This window comes from Ovis canadensis, chromosome 22 (genome assembly GCF_042477335.2).
Source record: "Ovis canadensis isolate MfBH-ARS-UI-01 breed Bighorn chromosome 22, ARS-UI_OviCan_v2, whole genome shotgun sequence".
Classification (NCBI taxonomy): Eukaryota; Metazoa; Chordata; class Mammalia; order Artiodactyla; family Bovidae; genus Ovis; species Ovis canadensis.
This window is the reverse complement of record NC_091266.1, coordinates 45625440-45639360: the sequence shown is the minus strand read 5'-3', so window position 1 is coordinate 45639360 and position 13921 is coordinate 45625440.

Below are 13921 nucleotides of genomic sequence, written 5' to 3'. Positions count from 1 at the left end.
AGAAATGCCAAGAACTATAAAATTTTTCTAAATGTCACTCCTCTCTAAAGATATATAAATTGAAAAATTAAAATGTATTCAACTATTCATCCACTCAAAAAGTTAAAAACAGAATTACTATGCAATATAGCAATTCTACTTGTTGGAGTATTCCCAAAAGAGTTGATCAGTTCAGTTCAGTTCAGTTCAGTCGCTCAGTAGTGTCTGACTCTGCGACCCCATGAATCGCAGCACGCCAGGCCTCCCTGTCCATCATCAACTCCCGGAGTTCACCCAGACTCACGTCCATTGAGTCCGTGATGCCATCCAGCCATCTCATCCTCGGTCGTCCCCTTCTCCTCCTGCCCGCAATCCTTCCCAGCATCAGAGTCTTTTCCAACGAGTCAACTCTTCTCATGAGGTGGCCAAAGTACTGGAGTTTCAGCTTTAGTATCATTCCTTCCAAAGAACTCCCAGGGCTGATCTCCTTCAGAATGGACTGGTTGGATCTCCTTGCAGTCCAAAGGACTCTCAAGAGTCTTCTCCAACACCACAGTTCAAAAGCATCAATTCTTTGGCGCTTAGTTTTCTTCACAGTCCAACTCTCACATCCATACATGACCACTGGAAAACCATGGCCTTGACTAGATGGACCTTTGTTGGCAAAGTAATGTCTCTGCTTTTGAATATGCTGTCTAGGTTGGTCATAACTTTTCTTCCAAGGAGTAAGTGTCTTTTAATTTCATGGCTGCAGTCACCATCTGCAGTGATTTTGGAGGCCCCCCAAAGAAAGTCTGACACTGTTTCCACTGTTTCCCCATCTATTTCTCATGAAGTGATGGGACCAGATGCCATGATCTTCATTTTCTGAATGTTGAGCTTTAAGCCAACTTTTTCCCTCTCCTCTTTCACTTTCATCAAGAGGCTTTTTAGTTCCTCTTCACTTTCTGCCATAAGGGTGGTGTCATCTGCATATCTGAGGTTGTTGATATTTGTCCCAGCAATCTTGATTCCAGCTTGTGTTTCTTCCAGTCCAGCATTTCTCATGATGTACTCTGCATGTAAGTTAAATAAGCAGGGTGACAGTATACAGCCTTGACATACTCCTTTTCCTATTTGGAACCAGTCTGTTGTTCCATGTCCAGTTCTAACTGCTGCTTCCTGACCTGCATATAGGTTTCTCAAGACGCAGGTCAGGTGGTCTGGTATTCCCATCTCTTTCAGAATTTTCCACAGTTTATTGTGATCCACACAGTCAAAGGCTTTGGCATAGTCAAGAAAGCAGAAATAGATGTTTTTCCGGAACTCCCTTGCTTTTTGAGGTCAGTTTTCATTCCAATCCCAAAGAAAGGCAATGCCAAAGAATGCTCAAACTACCACACAATTGCACTCATCTCACATGATAGTAAAGTAATGCTCAAAATTCTCCAAGCCAGGCTTCAGAAATACATGAACTGTGAAATTCCTGATGTTCAAGCTGGTTTTAGAAAAGGCAGAGGAACCAGAGATCAAATTGCCAACATTTGCTGGATCATCGAAAGAGTTGATAGCAGGGGCTTAAACAGGTATATGTATGCTCATGTTCACAGCAATGTTATTTACCATAGCCAGGAAGTAAAAGCTACCAAGTGTTCACTGTTGAATGAACGGATAAACAAAATGTGTTAAATGCTTACAATGGACTGTACACATTAAACATGTGCACTTCTTTGTACATCAATGATGCTAAATAAATACATAAGGGACTCACAGAAATCCAAGGCAAAAAGCTCAAAAAATTCTTCAAAAAATTCAAAAACTAACTACCAAAATAATCCAATTAGAAGTAAACAAAAGAACTGAATAGGTATTTTCCAAAAGAAGATGTAAAACTGACAGATAGTTTTACAAAAAAGTGCTTAACATCACTAATAATTAGGAGAATCCAGATCCATTGAGATACTGCCCCGCATCTGTCAGAATGGTTGTCATCAACAGGGAACTCTGAGCAATGTTACCTGGCAGCCTGGATGTTGAGGGGAGTTTCGGGGAGAATGGATGCATGTATATGTATGGTTGAGTCCCTTTGCTATTCACCTGAAACTTTTACAATTTTGTTAATTGTTTATACCCCAATACACAATTGGAGAAGGCAATGGCACCCCACTCCAGTACTCTTGCCTGGAAAATCCCATGGACGGCGGAGCCTGGTGGGCTGCAGTCCATGGAGTTGCTAAGAGTCAGACACGACTGAGCGACTTCATTTTCACTTTTCACTTTCACGCATTGGAGAAGGAAATGGCAACCCACTTCAGTGTTCATGCCTGGAGAATCCCGGGGACAGGGGAGCCTGGTTGGCTGCTGTCCATGGGGTCGCACAGAGTCGGACACGACTGAAGCGATTTAGCAGCAGCAGCAATATACAATAAAAAATGCAAAAGTCAAAAAGGAGTACAGGGTTGTTATGAATCATAAATAAAATAAAACACAGATTTATGAAAAAGATAAGAGATAACAAATACTGGTGAGGATGTTGAGAAAAAGGAACCCTTATACAGTGATGGTGGGAATATAAATTGGTGCAGTCAGCTGGAAATTGGTATGGTGGTTCTTCAAAAAATTAAGAAAATAACTACTGTATGATCCAGCAATTACTTCTGAATATATATCCAGAGGAATTGCAGTCATCTTCTTGAAGAGATATGTGCACCCCCACGTTCACTGTGGCATCATTCAGATTAGCCAAGACATGGAGGCAAGCTAAATGTCCATCAATGAATGGCTGGATGAATAAAGAAAATATGGTATATATGTACAATGGAGTGCTATTCAGCCTGAAAAGCTGAAAATCTTGCCATCTGGGGCAAGATGGTTGAATCTGGACGGGAGTACATTATACTAAATGAAATAAGCCGTACATAGAAGGGAAAATGCTATGTGATACCACCATGAAGAATCTGAAGTATTTAAACTCATAGAAGCTGAGAACAGAGTGGTGGTTGCCAGAAGCTGGAGGAAAGGGTAAGTGGGGAAGTATTAGTCAAAGGATTCAAAGTTTCAGGTATATAAGATGAATAAGTCCTCGAGAGTGATGGTACAGTATAGAGCCTATAGTCAACAATACTGTACTGTATCCTTAACAATTTGCTAGGAGTATGGATCTCATGTTAAATATTCTTTTCACATACACAAAAATAAAGAGAACAGGAGGGAAAAAAAGAAATAAGCTTCCAATTTCAGCTATTAAATCATGAAAAGTTAAAAAAAAGCACACTAACTTTATGAATTTTCTTTTAAATATGTTTTGTTTGTTTTGTTTTCTTTCCAGCAGAGTCCAGTGTATGGCTAACCTAAAAATAAAAGTAATAAAAGGAAAAATATAAGAGGCAAACAATAACATTTACTTTGAAAGACATTTCAGGATAGAATTTTTCAGTAAACCATATAGTCATCTGCTCTAAGAGAAGATGCAACACTATATATATACCTAAACTGGATATATGCAGTTTAATCGTGGAGAAGGACATGGCAACCCACTGCAGTATTCTTGCCTAGAGAATCCTGTGGACAGAGGAGCCTGGTGGGCTGCTGTCCATGGGGTCGCACAGAGCTGGACACGACTGAAGTGACTTAGCAGTAGCTGCAGTTTAATAGATACCTCCTGGCAGTATCTGATGTGAGAAGACTTACCTCGTTGTTGAAAGAATGATGGGATGAGATAAAGAGTAAATATCTGATTCTTTCATAACACCATTCCATAGTCATATTATATTAGTAACTAGTATTTGTGAAAACCTGAAGCTACCTTGACAGTAAATGGAAATAGAACCAGGTAATTCACGCATGCCCTGAAATGCTACACTCTGTGCCAGGAGGGTTAATTTCAGCAGATCTGGAATCAGGCTGAGCTGTTTTGCATGGCACTAACCTCTGATCAAGGCATGAAGTGTACTGATTAATAGTGTTGCTTTGCAATCTTGGGTCTGAGGAGTTTCAGGGCTGAGCGCCAGTGCTCTTTAACAGTGAGACTGATGAGTTGCAACTGGTCTCAGTGAGCCCCCTGGAGGGCTCTGCAGTGGAGGCTGGTTACTTAGCAGAAAGATGCCTATGTGACCAGGAAAATATGAAAGTTCTCAGCTGAGACTGCATTTTAGATTTCTTGGCTCTGGGGTGTTCTTGGCACACATCAATGGTTACTGATCTTTCTGAGACAGTATATTCTGCCAGGGCCTTACAGTGGGGGCATGAGAAGGTTTCACCTGGGTGCTCCAGACTCTGGCCTATGATGCATGTCTTTATTCAATGCCCTTGCTATCCTGAGTTTGCATTTTCTGCAGCGAACTGGGGATCTGCAAGCATCATCATTTTGGGTTCTGTGAGTCTTCTTCAGCAATCTAACGTTGTTTAACTACCACCATAATGCACAATCATACACAGTAATGTGCACCAAAGTTCCTTAATACAAATGTAAAAGCCTGATGACTCCTTTATAGTTTCTTCAAATATATAATTCAGAAGTTTAGAAAAATTTATTTGTTATACTTTGGTTCAGAATTCTACATTACTTACTAGTGATTCAGATAAACAATATGAGGAACTAAATTAAAATAATGTTATCAAAAAAGGGACTTCCCTGGTGGTCTACTGGTAAGACTCCATGCTCCCAATACATGGGGCATGGGTTTGGTCCCTGATCAGGGAATTAAGATCTCTCATGCCACACTGCATGGTCAAAAAAAAAAAAAAGAAAAAGAAAAAAAGAAAAAGAGGAAGGAAATTCTGACATGCCATAACATGAACAAAACTTGAAGATGTTATGCTAAGTGACACATGTATACCTGTGGCGGATTTATGTTGATGAATGGCAGAACCAATACAGTATTGTGAAGTAATTAACCTCCAGTTAAAATAAATAAATCTATATTAAAAAAGACAATGTTTGACTCTATATAAGGTAAGTGATGGTCTTCCTTGGTGGCTTAGAGGGTAAAGCATCTGCTTGCAATGCAGGAGACCTGGGTTTGATCTCTGGATTGGGAAGATCCCCTGGAGAAGGAAATGGCACCCCACTCCAGTACTCTTGCCTGGAGAATCCCATGGATGGAGGAGCCTGGTAGGCTACAGTCCATGGGGTCACAAAGAGTCAGACACGACTGAGTGATGACACCTTAAGGTAAGTCATATAGTCAAATTCACAGAGATAGAAAATAGAATGGTGGTTGACAGAGACTGACGCAGAAGGGAATGGGTAGTGAGTGTCTGATAGGTATGAAGTTTCATTTGGGAAGATGAACATTCTGGAGATGGATGGTGGTAAGGCGATGGCATCCCAGTCCAGTACTCTTGCCTGGAAAATCCCATGGATGGAGGAGCCTGGTGGGCTGCAGTCCATGGGGTCGCGAAGAGTCGGACATGACTGAGTGACTTCACTTTCACGTTTCACTTTCATGCATTGGAGAAGGAAATGGCAACCCACTCCAGTGTTCTTGCCTGGAGAATCCCAGGGATGGCGGAGCCTGGTGGGCTGCCGTCTATGGGGTCGCACAGATTTGGACACGACTGAAGTGACTTAGCAGCAATGCTTGTACAAAGTGAATGTCTTTAAGACCTCTGAACACTGCAATTAAAAATAATTGAAATAAGTTTTATGTTATGTATATTTTACCACAATTAAAAGAAATGTTTTCACTTATATTAGCAAAGTTGCTTTTTCCCTCCCTAATGATAACACACTGTGAGTTTGCTAATGTACTTCTGACAGGACAATGAAAGTGAAAGGTGAACGTGAAGTCCCTCAGTCGTCTCTGACTCTTTGAGACCCCATAGACTGTAGCCTACCAGGCTCCTGCATCCATGGGATTCTCCAGGCAAGAATACTGGACTGGGTTGCCATTGCTTTCTCCAGGGGATCTTCCCAATCTAGGGATCGAACCTGGGTCTCCCGCATTGCAGGCAGATGCTTTAACCTCTGAGCCACCAGGGACAGGACAATAAGTTGGTATAATCTTTCGAGAAAGCAATGGTCCTTAAAATGTGTGTGTGTGTGTGTGTTTGTCCATTTGCTCAGTTATGTCTAACTCTTTGTGACCCCATGGACTGTAGCCTTCCAGACTCCTCTGTCCATGGAATTTTTCAGGCAAGAATACTGGAATGGGTTGTCATTTCTTCCTCCAGGATTTCTGTATATACAATGACCTAATTTCCTCTCCTAGGAGATTATCATAGTTATCAGTCAGTTCAGTTGCTCAGTTGTGTCTGACTCTTTGCAACCCCATAGACAGCAGCATGCCAGGCTTCTCTGACCATCACCAACATCCGGAGCTTACACAAACTCATGTCCATCAAGTCGATGATGCCATCAAACCATCTCATCCTCTGTTGTCCCCTTCTCCTTCCACCTTCAACATTTCCCAGCATCAGGATCTTTTCTAGTGAGTCAGTTCTTTGCATCAGGTGGCTAAAGTATTGGAGTTTCAGCTCAGTATCAGTCCTTCCAATGAATATTCAGGACTGATTTCCTTTAGGATTGACTGGTTGGATCTCCTTGCAGTCCAAGTTACTCTCAAGAGTCTTCTCCAACACCACAGTTCAAAAGTATCAATTCTTCGGTGCTCAGCTTTCTTTACAGTCCAACTCTCACATCCATATATGACTACTGGAAAAACTATAGCTTTGACTAGACAGACCTTTGTTGGCAAAGTAATATCTCTGCTCTTTAATATGTTGTGTATAGGTTGGTCATAGCTTTCCTTCCAAGGAGTAAGTGTCTTTTAATTTCATGGCTGCGGTCACCATCTGCAGTGATTTTGGAGCCTCCAAAATAAAGTCTGTCACTGTTTCTATTGTTTCCCCATCTATTTCCCATGAAGTGATGGGACCAGATGCCATGATATTCGTTTTCTGAATGTTGAGCTCTAAGTCAACTTTTTCACCCTCCTCTTTCACTTTCATCAAGAGGCTCTTTAGTTCTTCTTCACATTCTGCCATTAGGGTGGTGTCATTTGCATATCTGAGGTTATTGATATTTCTCCCAGCAATCTTGATTCCAGCCTGTGCTTGATCCAGCCCGGCATTTCACATGATGTACTCTGCATAGAAGTAAAAAAGCAGGGTGACAATATACAGCCTTGACATACTCCTTTCCCTATTTGGAACCAGTCTTTTGTTCCATGTCCAGTTCTAACTGTTGCTTCCTGACCTGCATACAGATTTCTCAAGAGGCAGGTCAGGTGGTCTGGTATTCCCATCTCTTTCAGAATTTTCCACAGTTTGTTGTGATCCACACAGTCAAAGGCTTTGGTGTAGTCAATAAAGCAGAGGTAGATGTTTTTCTGGAACTCTCTTGCTTTTTCAATGATTCAACGGATGTTGGCAATTTGATCTCTGGTTCCTCTGCCTTTCTAAAACCAGCTTGAACATCTGGAAGTTCATGGTTCATGTACTGTTGAAGCCTGGCTCAGAGAATTTTGAGCATTACTTGTCTAGCATGTAAGATGAGTGCAATTGTGCTGTAGTTCGAACATTCTTTGGCATTGCCTTATCATATCTATACTTATAGACTATTCTATTAAGAAATGTACTGAAGCAATTTTTTTGGTTACAATAAATGCTCTAAAGTTTCCAAAATTGGTTAAGTAAATAATGATGCATTAAGGGACACACTAATGCTTGCTAAGGAAGCATTAATATTATTTATGTGAATATTAATGATATAGAAAAAAGTTGCCAGGATATAAATTAGTAAAAAAGTCTACAAACAATTATGAAACTCCAGTAAGCTCCATTTTTTTTTGTTCAAAGAGCAGCAGGTTAGCAGCTAGAAAAAAATATTATTATCTATTGTTACATATGTATATACAGAGACCTAGAATTAGAAGAGCAAATACTTATGCTTTTGTGACAGGATTACAGCTCATTTTTATTTTCATTTGAGAGCTTTTTTGCTCATGTAGTTTCTAAATATTCTTCCCTAAATGTCTATTCCCTTGCTAAAATCATGATAAAGTAATGAGAGTTGTTAACATACAAACTACGTTTTCAGGCCAGGTTTTCCTAGCCTGTTTCCCAATCTCTTCTTTTGTCAAGGTGAAGGGCAGAGCACAGTTGAGGTTTAGTTTGGGATAAACAGAGGCATTGGACAAAACTTCCAAGGATACTCTGGGTCAACCAATGACTGTTCTTGGCAGAAGAGAAACGTGGCTCTGGTAAGGCACCCTGCTGGGTGGTAGGATGGTGCAGGAAACTCTACTGTCCTGGGCACTGATAAAGTTCTCTCCTTCTAATTTTATCACTGACTCAAGAGGGACCCTTGGAAAGTCACTTCACAATTTGGGACCTCCTGGTTTTCACTATAAAACAAATTTGGGTCTTTTAGGCCTTCCAGCTTGATTGCTTTGCAATTTAATGTGCATTGTTTGAGGCTGGCTGGTGTCCAGGCTGGGAAAGGGTTAAGCCCTGCTTCTTGTAAACAGTTTGGAACGTCGTTACTCATTTTTTTTTTAACACCAGTTCAGTTCAGTTGCTCAGTCGTGTCTGACTCTTTGAGACCCCACGGACTGCAGCATGTCAGGCTTCCCTGTCCATCATCAACTCCAGGAGCTTACTCAAACTCATGTCCAAGTTGGTGATGGCATCCAACCATCTCATCCTGCTGTCCCCTTCTCCTCCTGCCTTCAATCTTACCCAGCATCAGGGTCTTTTCAAATGAGTCATTTCTTTGTATCAGGTGGCCAAAGTATTGGAGTTTCAGCTTTAGCATCAGTTCTTTCAATGAATATTTGGGACTGGTTTCTTTAGCATGGACTGGTTGGATGCCCTTGTAGTCCAAGGAACTCGGAGTCTTCTCCAACACCACAGTTCAAAAGCATCAATTCTTCAGCACTCAGCTTTCTTTATAGTCCAGCTCTCACATCCATACATGACTACTGGAAAAACCATAGCCTTGACTAGACGGACCTTTGTTGGCAAAGTAGTGTCTCTGCTTTTTAATATGCTGTCTAGGTTGGTCATAGCTTTTCTTCCAGGGAGCAAGTGTCTTTTAATTTCATGGCTGCAGTCACCATCTGCAGTGATTTTGGAGCCCCAAAAGTAAAGTCTGTCACTGTTTCCATTGTTTCCCCATCTATTTGCCATAAAGTGATGGGACTGGATGCCATGATTTTAGTTTTCTGAATGTTGAGTTTTTTAATTATTTATTTTTTATTGAAGGATAATTGCTTTACAGAATTTTGTTGTTTTCTGTCAAATTTATTTACAAGGCAGTCTCCAGTACTCTTGCCTGGAAAATCCCATGGACGGAGGATCCTCGTAGGCTGCAGTCCATGGGGTAGTGAAGAGTCAGACACGACTGAGCGATTTCACTTTCACTTCTCACTTTCATGCATTGGAGAAGGAACTGGCAACCCACTCCAGTGTTCTTGCCTGGAGAATCCCAAGGATGGGAGAGCCTGGTGGGCTGCCGTCCATGGGGTCGCACAGAGTCGGACATGACTGTAGCGACTTAGCAGCAGTAGCAGCAATGAAGACACAGACATAGAGAATAGACTTATGGACTTGGGGAGAGGGGAAGATGTATGGAAGAGTAACATGAATGTTGAGTTTTAAGCCAACTTTTTCAGTCTCCTCTTTCACTTTCATCATGAGGCTCTTTAGTTCTTCTTCACTTTCTGCCATGAGGGTGGTGTCATCTGCATATCAGAGGTTAATGATATTTCTCCTGGCAATCTTGATTCCAGCTTGTGCTTCATCTGGTATTTCGCATGATGTACTCTGTCTGCATAGAAGTAAAAAAGCAGGGTGACAATATACAGCCTTGACGTGCTCTTTTCCCTATTTGGAACCAGTCTTTTGTTCCATGTCCAGTTCTAACTGTTGCTTCTTGACCTGCATACAGATTTCTCAGGAGGCAGGTCAGGTGGTCTGGTATTCCCATCTCTTTCAGAATTTTCCACAGTTTGTTGTGATCCACACAGTCAAAGGCTTTGGTGTAATCAGTAAAGCAGACGCAGATGTTTTTCTGGAACTCTCTTGCTTTTTCAATGATTCAACGGATGTTGGCAATTTGATCTCTGGTTCCTCTGCCTTTTCTAAATCCAGCTTTAACATCTGGAAGTTCACAGTTCACATACAGTTGAAGCCTGGCTTGAAGAATTTTGAGCCTTACTTGGCTAGTGTGTGAGATGAGTGCAATTGTGCTGTAGTTTGAACATTCTTTGGCATTGCCTTTCTTTGGGATTGGAATGAAAACTGACCTCTTCCAGTCCTGTGGCCACTGCTGAGTTTTCCAAATTTGCTGGTATATTGAGTGCAGCACTTTCACAGTATCATCTTTTAGGATTTGAAATAGCTCAACTGGAATTCCATTACCTCCACTAGCTTTGTTCGTAGTGATGCTTCCTAAGGCCCCCTTAACTTTGCATTTCAGGATGTCTGGTTCTAGGTGAGTGATCACACCATTGTGGTTATCTGGGTCATGAAGATATTATCTGTATAGTTCTTCCGTGTATTTTTGCCATCTCTTCTTAATATCTTCTGCTTCTGTTAGGTCCATACCATTTCTGTCCTTTATTGTACCCATCTTTGCACGAAATATTCCCTTGGTATCTTATTTCCTTGAAGAAATCTCTAGTATTTCCTGTTTTATGGTTTTCCTCTATTTCTTTGCATTGATCACTAAGGATGGCTTTCTTATCTCTCCTTGCTACTAAAATATTATTATTGTTATATATCGTTACAAAAATAGAGAACCAAAAGTTTATAGAAGTAGTCAGAGGAGCAAGTCTGGCCACCTGTTCAGGAAGAGTAGCACTATAGACTGACATCACAGAAAACAGAAGTGAGTGTCACTTAAGGAACGGTCAAAATGTCAAATGCTACCAAAATGTCAAATAAGATGAAGATAAAGATCTATTCATTTATTTTAATGACAAGGTAATGAGGTAAGTCAGACTCTTCTATTAATCTATTTAAATTATTTAAATAATCTTCACTCTTTGTTTAAAACCATGACAGTCAGCTATCTCCTGAGAATTAGGCAACACTTTTTTCCTCCAGATAGGAAGACATTTCATGATTTCAGGACTGAAGATTCCTAAGACATGACTTCAAGTAAGCACAACATATTTACCAATTAACTCTACAAAGAAGAAACCTGGCTGGCAGCAGAACAAGGGACGAAAGTTCGCAGCTCTCATTACAAGGCTCATGGATATGATGCCGCTGCTATGTGCCTCTTGATATGATGCACTGAGACCAGCAAAGCTTAATTTCTATGGGATTCCTGTTTAAAATGAAAAAATCATGAGAGAACAGTAGAAAAACTTAGAGGACTTTCTAAATGGTGAGGTCAGGAGAGGCAAGGAAAAATTGAGGAACTGTTACACACAGAGACCAAAGAGATATGTTGTTATTTAGTTGCTAAGTCAAATCTGACCCCATGGACTGTAGCCCCACCAGACTCCTCTGTCCATGGGATTTCCCAGACAAAAATACTGGAATGGGTTGCCATTTCCTTCTCCAGGGAATCTTCCCGACAGGGGTCAAACCTGCATCTCCTACATTGGCAGGCAGATTCTTTACCACTGTGCCACAAGGAAAGCCAAGCAAACATGATGTGACATTAAAATACAACACATGATTCTGATTTGTACATCATGTACAACTGAATGATATTATTGTAATGACAGGTATTTATAAATCTTGAATGCTGCTGCTAAGTAGCTTCAGTCGTGTCCGACTCTGTGCAACCCAGAGACGGCAGCCCACCAGGCTGGAGTGGGTTGCCATTTCCTTCTCCAACGCATGAAGGTGAAAAGTGAAAGGGAAGTCGCTCAGTCATGTCCGACTCTTCGAGACCCCATGGACTGCAGCCCACCAGGCTCCTCCATCCATGGGATTTTCCAAGCAAGAGTACTGGAGTGGGGTGCCATTGAGTAAGTACACATAATTACTTTCTGATATAAAGAGACAATAAGCTCTTAGCAGCAAATACTCATATTGCTTTCCATTTTGAAATTTTGCCTATCCTTCCTTGAAAGACAGATTCTACAGATTCCACCAGTGCTATGCTGGCTTATACTAGTTTACCTTCCATATGCAGAGTACATCATGAGAAACGCTGGACTGGCAGAAACACAAGCTGGAATCAAGATTGCCGGGAGAAATATCAATAACCTCAGATATGCAGATGACACCACCCTTATGGCAGAAAGTGAAGAGGAGCTAAAAAGCCTCTTGATGAAAGTGAAAGAGGAGAGGGAAAAAGTTGGCTTAAATTTCAGCATTCAGAAAACAAAGATCATGGCATCTGGTCCCATCACTTCACAGGAAATAGATGGGGAAACAGTGGAAACAGTGTCATACTTTCTTTTTTTGGGCTCCTAAATCACTGCAGATGGTGACTGTAGCCATGAAATTAAAAGACGCTTACTCCTTGGAAGAAAAGTTATGACCAACCTAGACAGTATATTGAAAAGCAGAGACATTACTTTGCCGACTAAGGTCCATCTAGTCAAGGCTATGGTTTTTCCTGTGGTCATGTATGGATGTGAGACTTGGACTGTGAAGAAGGCTGAGCCCCGAAGAATTGATGCTTTTGAACTGTGGTGTTGGAGAAGACTCTTGAGAGTCCCTTGGACTCTAAGGAGATCCAACCAATCCATTCTGAAGGAGATCAGCCCTGGGATTTCTTTGGAAGGAATGATGCTAAAGCTGAAACTCCAGTACTTTGGCCACCTCATGGGAAGAGCTGACTCATTGGAAAAGACTCTGATGCTGGGAAGGATTGGGGGCAGGAGGAGAAGGGGGCAACCGAGGATGAGATGGCTCGATGGCATCGCGGACTCGATGGACGTGAGTCTGAGTGAACTCCGGGAGATGGTGATGGATAGGGAGGCCTGTCGTGCTGTGATTCATGGGGTCGCAAAGAGTCAGACATGACTGAGCGAGTGAACTGAACTGAACCTTCCATAAACATGTACTTTGGAAAGAGTGGGCTGTTTTAAAAGGCTTTGACTATTATATAATCATGTGGATTGAGATTTGGGGAATATTTTTTCCCCTTTATTTTCACACTGGGGTGATAAACTGATTTTTAAAATGACTGTAAAAAGTTCATTAGGAAGAAATATAATAGTAGCATTATTATCATTTAACAGTGATGACTATTCTTTACTTGCTTGATATAAACCAGGTACTGTACTAAGTGCTTTGCATACATTCTGTTACGTAGTTTTCAAAATTAGGCTTGTTATTATGGCCCTCGATTTACATATGAAGATTATAAACTTGGCGTGGTTGAATAATTCTTAACGTCACAAAACTATTAAGGTGACAAAGCTGAGACTGAACTTCAGCCCTTTCATCACAGAGGAATCAGGGGAATGCCGTGGAACTGACACCAGACTCTGTTCCCTGAGAATCAATGTCACTGAATACCCCTCTGTAGCTCCTAGTATGTAGCACATACCATCAAAATCAAGTTCTGACGGTAGCCCAGAGAATGAGCAAGCAAACTGTCATTTTTTTCTTCTATTAAACTTGTTTGGCTGTACTCAGCCTTGCCCTTTCTATTGTCTCTCTCCTTATGTAGCTTATGGAAATATTTCAGACTATATTTCATGCCTAAGAAAGATTCGAATGACTCAGCTGGTGCTTGATAGTTAAGTACAGTGAGAACAAAAGGTAAGATTCTGAGCACATTTCTGTCCTGATGTTTCTGGATGGTGAAACCACAGCATGACATTTATGAATCTCATACTAAATTTCATCTCACACTGAATTTTACTCTCATATAGAAGAGAGAGGAAGAGGTGACCTAAAAGTCAAGAACAGGTCTCTAAATAAGATGGCAGTGTCAGCAATATGGGCAGAGAGGTTATTGGCACTTTTGCCTCCTAACTCATACCTAAGGAAGCTGTTGGCAGCCAGACACTGATAACCCTCAAGGAGGCCACCAAGCTGAGAA